This window comes from Lissotriton helveticus, chromosome 12 (assembly GCF_964261635.1).
Source record: "Lissotriton helveticus chromosome 12, aLisHel1.1, whole genome shotgun sequence".
Taxonomy (NCBI): Eukaryota; Metazoa; Chordata; class Amphibia; order Caudata; family Salamandridae; genus Lissotriton; species Lissotriton helveticus.
The window spans coordinates 288,310,455-288,323,034 of NC_136073.1; the positions used below are offsets into that span (position 1 = coordinate 288,310,455).

General features: G+C 47.5%; 1 protein-coding gene across 1 annotated transcript in view; it reads left to right on the forward strand.

Moving 5' to 3' along the window:
* The window catches only part of LONP2 (lon peptidase 2, peroxisomal), a 796,271-nt gene that overhangs the window by 630,333 nt on the left and 153,358 nt on the right, over nucleotides 1–12,580 (forward strand). The gene's annotated exons all lie outside the window — the stretch shown is intronic.

The following is a 12,580-nucleotide window of genomic DNA, read 5'->3' on the forward strand; positions in this document are numbered from 1 at the left end:
CTCACTTGAGTCTTGGCCCATAATTGCTGCCCCTGAGGTCCTGGATACTTTAGGAGTGACCCAGAATATTTTTGTACTTTTGGAACAGTCAGCGAGACCTTGTGTCAAAGCAGTCCAATTTAGATGCAGCTTACTTGGATACAGCTTCAGGCTTGCTTCATTGGAGGATTTTGAGCTCCGTACAAAAATACCATTTCAGCAGGTAAAATCTTTCACCAGGACGAACCTGCTTGTTGTAACTGACCGACCCACACTCCATCGTAGTCAGTCTAAAATCACACTTAGGCCCCCTTCTACAATGGACTATCCTTTGCACTTAGTATTTTTGACTTTTGTTTTATTAAAAACAAAATGAATTGATTTCTTGTCCTCTCATTGGATTTCTGTCTTTTTGATGTTAATTTACTCTATTTGTCTCATTGAGTTTGAGATTTTCATTGTTTGATATTTTGACTTTATCACTATTGTGGTACTGCATAAATACTTTACACATTGGCCTGAGTTAACCCTGTCTGCTCTGTGCTATAGCTACCAGAGGGTTGAGCTGAGGTTAGGTTAGTGAGTTTGGGGTTCACCCTGACAAGTTAGTGTTATTAATATTCCTTGAGGTGGGCAATCACCCATCAACACTATAATCCACTTTCTTGCTGCAACTAAACATGGTACTTTCTCAACTAATGAAAAGTCCCTTCAAACCTATACATGAAGCAGACTTGAAATAATTATCCTGGACGGTTGATTTATTGCTGGCATTAACATTCTCAGTTAACGAAATTCAGGATTTTACCATCAAAGGACAATTCATGCAATTTTAAAATAACCAAGACTTCATCCTAATGAGAGAGAGACTTAGGAAATCTGATTAGCTATGGGTAGCTTATGTCCCTTTTAGGAAGGGACATACTTTCTCTAAGCAGAATGCACACTAGGTTCAAGTGGCCATAGTGTTCTGACATTAGAAGGCCGGATGTTTATAGATGGAAAAATTAAAGGGCATTGCACAAGAAGTATTTCCACATTCACGGCCCTGTTTGCTGGTGTTCTTTAACCCAACATCTTTACGGTAGCGACATGGAAGAACAGACCTATGTTTACTCAACACTACTGCCTTGATTTAACACTAAGGAATGCTGCAGCAGTGGGACAGCTAGTTATTTTCCATTAAGGTGAGTCTAAACCATTGCATGCCTGTTTCCCACCGTCCTCTAAATGTTTTTTTTTATATGGTTGTATGCGGAAACGTTTGCTCGAGCAATACCCCTTGCGTGTGTGGATGTATGTCGTTACAACGCATGCTTTTTCCACGCATGCCTTTATAACGCAGGTTTTACAACGCAAGTCGTTACAACGACTTGCGTTGGGGGGCGCTGGATAGTGAATAGTTTAATTTACTATTCCAACTCCAGTCCCCATGGATAGTAGGGAAGGTTTTGGATAGTAAATTAAACCATTCCCTATCCTACAGCGCCCTCCAGCGCAAGTCGTTGTAACGACTTGCGTTGTTAATCCTGCGTTGTAAAGGTACTGCGTGGAGAAAGTTTCGTTGTAAAGGATGTTTACCCTTCCAGTTTCAGATTTCTTACCTTTGAATTCCCCTGGGGACAGGCTGTATGCGGAAACGTTTGCTCGAGCAATACCCCTTGCGTGTGCTGTCGGGTAACTCCATTCGGCTCCACGTGACGGCGTCGTTAGCGTTGGTTGTGATATCGCGGTCACCTATATAGGTGCCACCCTGGTACCCGGATGTCAGTTCTTTGCCTTCCGCACAAGTTAAGCGCCGATCCGAGAAGAGCTTCCCCTTTGTTGCTTTTTGACATGCCTTTTTTGACTTTTTGTCGACTCCGTTATTTTTCCCTCATGTGCAAGGATGTCCTCGAGGAAGACAGGGTTTAAACCGTGTGGCGCCTGACACCACGCCATGTCCTTAACTGACCTCCACCTTGTCTGTCATTGGTGTCTCAGTGTGAACACGACTCGAAGTTGTGCTCAGACTGTCGGGCCATGGCTCTGAAGGCCTTGCAGGAGCAGGCTAGGAAGCTCCTTGTGGTTCGGCAGTCGACACTATCCAGCCAGACTCCGCTGAAGTGCCGATCGGAGAAGAGTAGGTCGGGAGAACGCTCCCAGAGCCCCAAGTCCTCTTCGTACCCCTCGAGGTCATCGGGACTCTTGGGGAAGAGGTACAAGAAGAAGTCCAAGCGGACTTCATCTTTGCCTCGACTGTCGTCCTTCAACAAAAAAGGTAAGGAGCACCGACGGTCTAGGCAATGTTCTGCATAGCCGGTGCCAGGGTTGCCTTTGCACCTCACTTCCTTTCCAGGACCGTGAGTGGCCCGCTAAATTAAAACTTTTTTATGAGGCCATGCGCTGCTATTTTAATGGGCTGATCCCTCTGGTAAGCCCTCGGCCCCCCTGGGGTCAGAAGGGGCCCCATCGAATTCGAGTGCTTGTGACCTACATTAAACCACAGGTAACGCCTGTGGCCCGGCAGGATGGGGATGTGAAAATACGCATCTTGCAGATCCAGCGCTACCATCCAGTCTTCTTGATCCAGGGCAGACAAAACCTGAGCTAAAGTAAGCATCTTGAACTTCTCCTTCTTGAGGAAGAAATTGACGGTCTGATGATCTAAAAATGGGTTGCAACCCTTTATTCTGTTTCAGAATCAGAAAGTAGCAGGAATAACAGCCACTACCTACTTCTGAATCCAGGACCCTCTCTATAGCTCCCTTGGCCAGGAGAGCTGTAACTTCCTCTTGGAGCAATTTTAAATGAACCTCCGCCAGCCATTCTTGATTTGACGGGATGGGAGGATGAAAAGAAAGAAAAGGCAGAGAATAGCCCTCCTGACTGATATACAAGACCCACTTGTCCAATGTTATGGGCCTCCACTGGGGGAGAGGGTGATGGATTCTCCCACCAACTAGTGATGTGGTCTTGCAGAGTCAGACTATAAGTGCTTGGAGGCTGTGGCTTCCGAGGGCAGGGTGGCCGATGACTTCTCGCTTTCATTCCTAGGGCGGAATGAACCGTGTGCACATCCCCGCATATCTTGGGAAGTCTGCGCAGTACATGGCTTGGTATTGGGCTGACCCGGCTGGAACCCCCTTCCATTGCCATGAAAGGTGCAAAAACTAGACTGACCACAAGGTGTAGAAGAGAGGCCCAAGTATCTGGCCATAGTTCAAGAGCCCTTGAAAAGCTCTAGGGCCGAGAATTTCTTGTCCCCAAAAAGATGGGTTCCATCAAACAGCATGTCCAATAAGTTTGCCTGGACATCACCCAAAAAGCCAGTTGTTCCAAGCCAAGCGAGGCGCCACAAAGCCACTGTCGATGAAATCGCTCTGACCAGCTAATCAGTTGTGCAAAGGCCACACCTTATGGTGAATTTTGCTGCATCTCTCCCGTCCTTAACTGCCTGAGAGAGCACAACCCGGGCCTCCTCTGGGACTTGTGGCAGCACATGCGCAACCGTCGCCCAAAGGAAATGGGAGAAACAGGCCGATAAGCATGTGGTATTCACTGACCGCAAAGCCAGGCTGGAGGAAGAAAACATCTTCTTCCCAGGTGATATCAGCCTCTTGAATTTCCTATCCAGAGGAGTGCAAGGGAACGCGCCCTGGGTGTAGAACCCTGCACCTACAAGCTTTAAAGGGTGGGTTGTTGGCAGAGGAACTTTGGATAGCCTGGAGCTGGGTGATGGGGGCATGCAATTGCCCTATTCACAGAAGCCCCTGTGCTAGGCTTGGACCATGTGCCTAGAAGTACATCTGTAAGAGCCTTATTGATGGGCAAAAGGGGTTCAGAGGTGGAAGCCCCAGGGAAGCACTTTGGTCAGGAGATTAGTCCTGACCTGCATAGAGGGCAACTCCAGTCAGAGTACCTCTGCTGCCCTTTTGACCACCATGGCATAAGATGCCCCCTCCTCCATAGCCACAGTTGGTGGAGAGAGCATGCCAGTATCTGGGGAAGTGTCCAGTCCACTGGCCTCCCCAAGATCCCCATACTGGTCCATCTCCTCTGAAGAAACATCCTGGTGTTCTAAAGGGTCCATAGACCCTATCCTGTGCCTAAAACATCATCAACTTGTTCAGGCGACAGAGAACCCCTGAGTTCTATTGATGTCGGAATCTGCGTCGAGCGACGATGTTCCGGCTCTGTGTCGTCAGGGATAAGAATGGGGTTGGAGCCTGCGATGGGCACCAGCAGCCCCAAGACACCGACTTTAGGTCCGACGTCAGGGACGGTCTCAATGGCACGACTGAAGCCATCCCGGATTCGGGATTGGATCCTAGAGGCCCCCCATGGCGCCAGTGGGGCCTCTAGGATCCAATCTCGAATCCGGGACAGCGCCAGTCGTGCCATTGAGACCGTTGGCTGGCGGAGGTTCTTTTAAAATTGCTCCAAGAGGAAGTTACTGCTCTCCTGGCCAAGGGAGCTATAGAGAGGGTCCTGGATTCAGAAGTAGGCAGTGGCTGTTATTCCCGCTACTTTCTGATTCTGAAAAAGAATAAAGGGTTGCAGCCCATTTTTAGATCATTAGACCGTCAATTTCTTCCTCAAGAAGGAGAAGTTCAAGGTGCTTACTTTAGCTCAGGTTTTGTCTGCGCTGGATCAAGAAGACTGGATGGTAGCGCTGGATCTGCAAGATGCGTATTTTCACATCCCCGTCCTGCCGGGCCACAGGCGTTACCTGTGGTTCAAAGTAGGCCACAAGTACTTTCAGTTTACAGTGCTCCCGTTTGGCCTTACCATTGCCCCTCGGGTGTTCACCAAGGTGATGGTGGTGGTCGCACCATATCTGCGCAGGTTAGGGGTGTCAGTCTTCCCGTACCTCTACGACTGGCTGTTGAAAGCGCCTTCGCCCCAGGCTGTTGTCTGCCACCTTCAGAATATGGCAAACCTCCTGCTTTCGCTGGGGTTCTCTATAAATGTGCCGAAGTCACACCTTACTCCTTTTCAGGTGCTCCCTTTCATCAGAGCTGTTCTGGATACAGTGCAGTTTTGGATCTATCCTCCGGAGCAGCGAGTCCAGGATATTCAGGTTATGATTCCGATGTTTCAGCCTGTATCCTGAATTTCGGTGAGACTGAGGTTGTTGAACCGGATGTCCTCCTGAATCCTGTTGGTAAAGCATGCCAGGTGGCATATGTAGGTACAAAAGGGGGTGGTGATGGACGGAGCATCTGAACCAATCAAACACTCACACCCAGTCAAAAGATCTGGGTTTGATCCATCACCGTTCTTTAGCCCACTCTGCCACCCCAGTTCAGACATGGCTATATGCAAATCAGTCTGACCCTGTGCCTCATGGGAACAGTCCAGCCCGAACTGCCAAGCCATGCCTTCCCTGGACCGGAAACAAGCTTCCGAGGACCGGTTTCTGGCATTCCAGCCGTCTTCATCCCGGCTTGCTTGAATCCAGTGGCAAAGTGAGCAAGGGACTCACGTCTGAGCATACCCTGCCACACTTATGGTGGCCAAAGCGGTACAAAAGCGGGTGGTGATGGACGGAGCATCTGAACCAATCAAACACTCACACCCAGTCAAAAGATCTGGGTTTGATCCATCACCGTTCTTTAGCCCACTCTGCCACCTCAGTTCAGACATGGCTATATGCAAATCAGTCTGACCCTGTGCCTCATGGGAACAGTCCAGCCCGAACTGCCAAGCCATGCCTTCCCTGGACCGGAAACAAGCTTCCGAGGACCGGTATCTGGCATTCCAGCTGTCTTCAGCCCGGCTTGCTTGAATCCAGTGGCAAAGTGAGCAAGGGACTCACGTCTGAGCATACCCTGCCACACTTATGGCGGCCAAAGCGGTACAAAAGGGGATGGTGATGGACGGAGCATCTGAACCAATCAAACACTCACACCCAGTCAAAAGATCTGGGTTTGATCCATCACCGTTCTTTAGCCCACTCTGCCACCCCAGTTCAGACATGGCTATATGCAAATCAGTCTGACCCTGTGCCTCATGGGAACAGTCCAGCCCGAACTGCCAAGCCATGCCTTCCCTGGACCGGAAACAAGCTTCCGAGGACCGGTGTCTGGCATTCCAGCTGTCTTCATTCCGGCTTGCTTGAATCCAGTGGCAAAGTGAGCAAGGGACTCACGTCTGAGCATACCCTGCCACACTTATGGTGGCCAAAGCGGTACAAAAGCGGGTGGTGATGGACGGAGCATCTGAACCAATCAAACACTCACACCCAGTCAAAAGATCTGGGTTTGATCCATCACCGTTCTTTAGCCCACTCTGCCACCTCAGTTCAGACATGGCTATATGCAAATCAGTCTGACCCTGTGCCTCATGGGAACAGTCCAGCCCGAACTGCCAAGCCATGCCTTCCCTGGACCGGAAACAAGCTTCCGAGGACCGGTATCTAGCATTCCAGCTGTCTTCAGCCCGGCTTGCTTGAATCCAGTGGCAAAGTGAGCAAGGGACTCACGTCTGAGCATACCCTGCCACACTTATGGCGGCCAAAGCGGTACAAAAGGGGGTGGTGATGGACGGAGCATCTGAACCAATCAAACACTCACACCCAGTCAAAATATCTGGGTTTGATCCATCACCGTCCTTTAGCCCACTCTGCCACCCCAGTTCAGACATGGCTATATGCAAATCAGTCTGACCCTGTGCCTCATGGGAACAGTCCAGCCCGAACTGCCAAGCCATGCCTTCCCTGGACCGGAAACAAGCTTCCGAGGACCGGTTTCTGGCATTCCAGCCGTCTTCAGCCTGGCTTGCTTGAATCCAGTGGCAAAGTGAGCAAGGGACTCACGTCTGAGCATACCCTGCCACACTTATGGCGGCCAAAGCGGTACAAAAGGGGGTGGTGATGGACGGAGCATCTGAACCAATCAAACACTCACACCCAGGTGGCATATGTAGGCTCTGCAGTGGGACCTAAAGTTCCAGTGGGCCAGCATCGGGGAAATCTCACCAACGTGGTACAGATTTCCTAAAGAACTGCAAGAGAACTGCAGTGGTGGTTAACGAACCGCTCAATGGCAGACCCCTCTCCCTTCCCCAACCAGATCGCACAGTTGTGACAGATGCGTCACTTCTGGTATGGAGCGGCCATCTGGGAGAGGTGGAGATAGGGGGACACTGGCCTCCAGTGAGGTTGGGGCTCCACATCAATTTGTTGGAATTTCAGGCGATTCGGTTGGCATTGAAGGTATTTCTTCCTTTAGTGCAGGTGTTCACAGACAACACCACCACTGTGTGGTACTACAACAAGCAAAGCGGGGTGGGGTCGTGGGCCCTTTGTCGAGTGGTCTCCTGAAGTATGCAGCATTATATTGGTGGCCAGGCGGCCCTCCGCTAGGACGGAATGCGCCTGCCGTTAGCAGACGTTTGTATTATACTGTACAGAAAGGTCTATTGACGCTCTTTCTGTTTCTCTTTCCACTGTTCTTCTATTAATACTAACCTTACCCATCAGGACAGAGCTTTGGGTACTCTTAAGGGTATCTTTCTGCTCTATCCGCATTTTTTGCGGCTGCCAGACCAACCCTTTCTCTTTAGGTTTCCAATTGTAAATAGGTTTTTGAAGGGGCTGGCTCACTTGTTTCCGCCCTCGCCCTTTTGTTATGCCACAGTGGGACCTTAATTTTGTCCTCAGGTTTCTTATGTGGGGGTCTTTTGAGCCTCTGCACAGTTGTCCCTCCTGGCTGCTTACGATGAAGACCGCCTTTCTAGTGGCGATAGCATCTGCCCGGAGGGTAAGTGAGTTGCAGGCGCCATCTTGTACGCTTCCCTGCATGATGTCTTTTCCAGACAAAGTGGTGCTTTGCACCCGCGGTTAGTTTTTGCCGAAGGTGGTGACCCATTCCATCTGGGTCAGTCTATCACGCTACTCACCTTCTTTGCTCCCCGCATCCCTCTCAGGAAGAGGGTTGTCTCCACCCTCTGGATCCAAAAAGAGCATTGTTGTTCTACCTTGACCGCACAAGAGTTCAGACTGGAGGACCAACTCTTTGTGGGGAACTTGAGAGCTAAGAAGGGTTGGGCAGTGCAGAGAAGGACCGTCTCTCGCTGGGTCCTTGTCTGCATTAAGACCTGCTATGCCCTGGCTAAGAAGCAGCCCCTTGAGGGATTGATTGCCCATTCCACCCGGGGAAAGGATACTACTATGGCCTTGGCTTGGGCTGTCCCAGTAATTGACATCTGTCAGGCAGCAAAGTGGGCATCTTTGCCTATGTTTGCCAAGCACTACTGCATGGGCAGTCAGGTCTGCAGGGATAGGAATGTTGCTCGTTCCGGTCCTGCAGGACTTCCTAGTGTGAGGATTTGGTCCGCAACCCTCTGCCAAGAGAGTATGGCTTGGGTATCTAATTTCAAGGTAAGAAATCTTCAGATAGGAGTCTCTATCAGATGAACAAGTTACTTAACTTCAGTAACACATTATCTGGTAGAGACAATATCTAGCTCCAGATTCCTTACAGGCCCACCCATGCCTCTAGGCTTTGCGGACTGATTCTGTTAGGGCTAGGGTTACTCCCTTTTTCAGGGCCCTAGTTTACACACATTTACTCAAGTTACCTCGTGACTCTGCACTTCTGGTGTGGATAAAACTAGAAGTACTGATGTCCACGCACCTGGAGAGCACCTATATAGGTTACCCCGACGCCATAACAAATGACGACGACGTCACGCGGAGCAACCCACGGGGCGCACAAAGAGTATTGCTCAAGCAAATGTTTCCGGATCCTGCCTGGCGCCTGGGAAATTCAAAGTTACGGAATATTCAGCTAGATATTGTCTCTACCAGATAATGCGTTACCGAAGGTAACTTGTTATTTTTGACTACTGCTTACTATTCTGTTTCAAGCATGTGGGTCTATGAAAGATCCAGTACAGTAGAAAAATAAGTTTCTTGTACACTGTATTTCTGCAGTAATGGTATCTTTCATCAACTCACATGTGACCCTCTATCCTCCTCTAGTCAGCTCACATCTAAAATACATTACTCTGACACTTGTGCAGAGAAATCTGAGAAAAATACCATCTTTTGTGTGGTGTATCTCCATATTTTTGCTCTATCTGTTTTTGCCGACTTTCGAACTCTGTGCACTTTACACCTGCTAACAGCAGTACAATGCCTGTGCTGCCTCTCTCTTCACTTGGTTGAATTAGCTTAACCCTGATTGGTGTATATATAACTTACCTTTAAGTCAGGGCCGGTAAGTTGTTAAATGCCAAGTTGACTGCAGCACCTATTGTGCCATCCACCTTAGTTCTGTGTAAACACACTTTCAGGCCTAACAATGTAGCCTGACTGAAACCGTTTTTAACTGCAGTTGGACCCGTCATATTAGACCCTTTTAATTGGTCTAACCCGTCCTTTTAATCAATAATAAATCGCCCCTAAGTATGCCTTATAGACCATAAGGCAGGCTGCATGATATTTAAAAGTAGAACATGTGGAAATATAATGTTAAACTCCTTGCAGTGGCTAGCACCTAAAAGCTATATTCACTCTAGCAAGGATGGCTGTTCAATAGAGAAACACTGGGATGCGCTATTAAATGTAATAATGATATCTTCAATGTGATATTACAACTAAAAATGTTGTTCTTGGACTCTTTGTAATATTTCTTTACAGTCCAATTCACTAGTGAAGTCAGATTTTTAATAAATATTTTAGAGAAGGTACTTTCAGAAAGTTGCCTTTTACTTTCCTAAAGCCTCTGACAGCTAATTGCACTAGAATCCAGCTTCAGGCCGCTACGTGCTCAAGCCCAGAATGAGGGGTGAAAACTGCTCCTCGAACTGAAGCAACCTCCTGGGTGTTGGAAGGTGTTTTTGTTCCTCTGGCAAGATAACCATTTGGGCTGTTCCCAGGAACTTGAAAACTTCAAAGTGCCTTCCTGTAACATGCAGATGTCAGGTGACATCTACACAAGCCCCTTCTTGTTTCCACAGTCAAGCGGACACTAATCCCAATTGGTAGGGTGATGTCCTCAGAGTTGGGTTGAAGTGACCCCAGAGAAGGATTTTCTCAATTCCCTGGTCATATCTTCTGGGTGGGAACGCAATTTCTGCACAAGGGGAGTGGGTTTCACCATCTTGGATTTAGGCAGAGAATGGTACTGTGAGATTTTTTGCAGTAGGGCACAAAGGAAATGCTGCGGCAGTGAGTTGGGTAACCGCTGGGAACTCTTACCTCATTTGTTAGAGGGGGAGAGGAGTTAGCAGCACCCACAAGCTGGTGCCAAGCATAAATGTGGCATCCCCATTATACTCCTCAGAACACTCCTGGACCTGCGAAGCTCTCTCGTGTACCCAGGACAAAGAAATGCGGACTCTTAAGGATCATAACACTGACCTGTTTAAGATACAGGGACAGAACAAGCTCCAAGATACCCTACCTGAAGATTTACAACTGACCACTTTCAACTGGACCTGCCCTGAACCCTACTGTTGGCCTCTGCTGTAGCGAATCCTGACTCAGTGGACTTCTTCTACAACCCTTGAAAACCTGGGACGTAGAAACGTAATGGCTCCAAAATCCTCAGAAGGAATGGGACAAACTTACCCAGTCAATCCAACCAAGGTGCATTGCCACTGGGCTGAAGATTCAGCTTTCTCCCCCTTGGATTTTTTGCGCAGCAGTAAATCCAAGTTAGTTACTTCGCTGAGACTCTACCTGGATCCTTAAACCACTTCCTCTTTCTACAGCCTGCAGCTTTGCCCCGCTGGAGGAATCAGAGCTCTAAAAAAGTGACTTAAGTCGGAACATAGATATCTTGACTCAAAAGTATTCAACCTGTGAGGTACATTTCCTGGGCATAAAATTCCATCCCGCTCAAAGCTTTCTCGCCAAAAACCAGCAAGTTCACCAAAACTTAGAGTGACTGCTGTTTGACCTCTTGGAGAGCTCCTTGGCTGCAGCCATGTCCCACTAAAGATTTTGGACTTCCATTTTTGAGACCAACTACCAGGGTAACTCTTCCAAACGACCCGCGGCGGTCCAGCGCAGTCAGCTAGAAATTGCATCTAGCTACCGCTACCAGTTGTAAGCCGTTGGCGTGTAATGGTTTTTGGTGATATTTTTATTTAAAACGTTGAGAATTCATATAGCCGGTTCCACTTATTGCATTTGGTGTCATTTTATTTATTAAAATGTAATCTATTTTTTAATTGGTTTGGGATTTTTATTTTGTTGTGTTGTGACTTTTGCTGTTTTAATACTTCATAAATACTTTACACATTACCCCAAAGCTAAGCTGATCTGCTCTGTGCCATAGCTACCAGGGGTTGAGCTCAGGTTATTTTAGTGACTTTAAAAGTTCACCTTGACAGGATTTGTTTGTTGCTTAAGGTGGGTAGTCACCCTGCCCTTTAACTAATAACCCAATTTTTACGGTGCAGACTGAGGGGATTTGTGGTCTCTGAGCTGTGGCCTTGTTGGCTGAAGATTGGTTCTTTTCAAAGGATGTAAGAAGGCTATGAATGTGGCATGTTTAAGCTTTAAAAAAAAAAAAATAGCATTTTAATTCTTCCTACAATTGCCATGAGACTGATAGCTCGACTCCGGGATGATCTAAGCAAGTGAATCTATCAAGTACACCAATACTGGATAGAGAATTACAGTGTACAAGTAAGTAACTTATGTGTTTTTTTCTGGTGGATATACTCATCTGAATAGGACCATAAATGCGGTCAAAGACTTTAGTTTGAATAACCTTTGCCTGTGGGATCAAAATGGTGACCGAGGTTCAGTTATGAAGCTAAATGGGCTCTCCTAAAGCTATGGTTCAAAAGTGGGTCTTTAAGGATCTCCTGAATTTGCAATATTCATTGATCGGTTTGTCCCCTCTGACTTTAAGAGCTATAGTAAAAGTTGGATCAAGAGTACATGAAGAGTTGTTCCTATTGTAACACACCTTGAACAAGACCCAGGCCTGTACACAACGTAAGGGGTGAAACACGTGTTGGCTGGCTAATCAACAGTCAAGGAAATATGGAATATGCATAAAATAATCTCACCTTACATCATGAATGCATCTCCACTTATTATTTTACTGTAATTAAATATTGCCGGAAATGTCTACCCATCATATACTTAACCACGTCTTCTTCTGTCTTCTTCTGTGGGCATAAGGGTGTAGTGTCCACTTTTGGATAATGACAGTTTCCTTTACAAAATAGCCATTTAAGGAAAGGGTCGCCCCCGAACCTCACCTCTCGTCCCTCCTCCTCTCGAACTGGTATGAGAGAAACAGATTGGCAAGGAACTTTTGTCAAGGCCCATGGAGTGCCTTGTGCACAAGACAAAAGTTTTAAAAGTTTCTTTACTTGAAGCCAATAGAAGGATGTCTGTGTTGGTATGGTATGATCATGTTGCTTCAAACCAAACAAGAAACAAGTTGCAAAGTTGTGGTTTCTTTGGAGTTTTAATTGAGTGATTTCATGGGAGAAGCCTATGAAGGCTTTTGCAGTAGTTCAAGTGGACGTTTTACTCACTGTTATTGTCCTGAAAAGAAAAAAGCTGGCCTGGCCTTGCTCATGAAAATTAGATTGTACTAGATATGAATGGTTCGCTGAGCCATTTTGCTGGCACATATCATTGGAG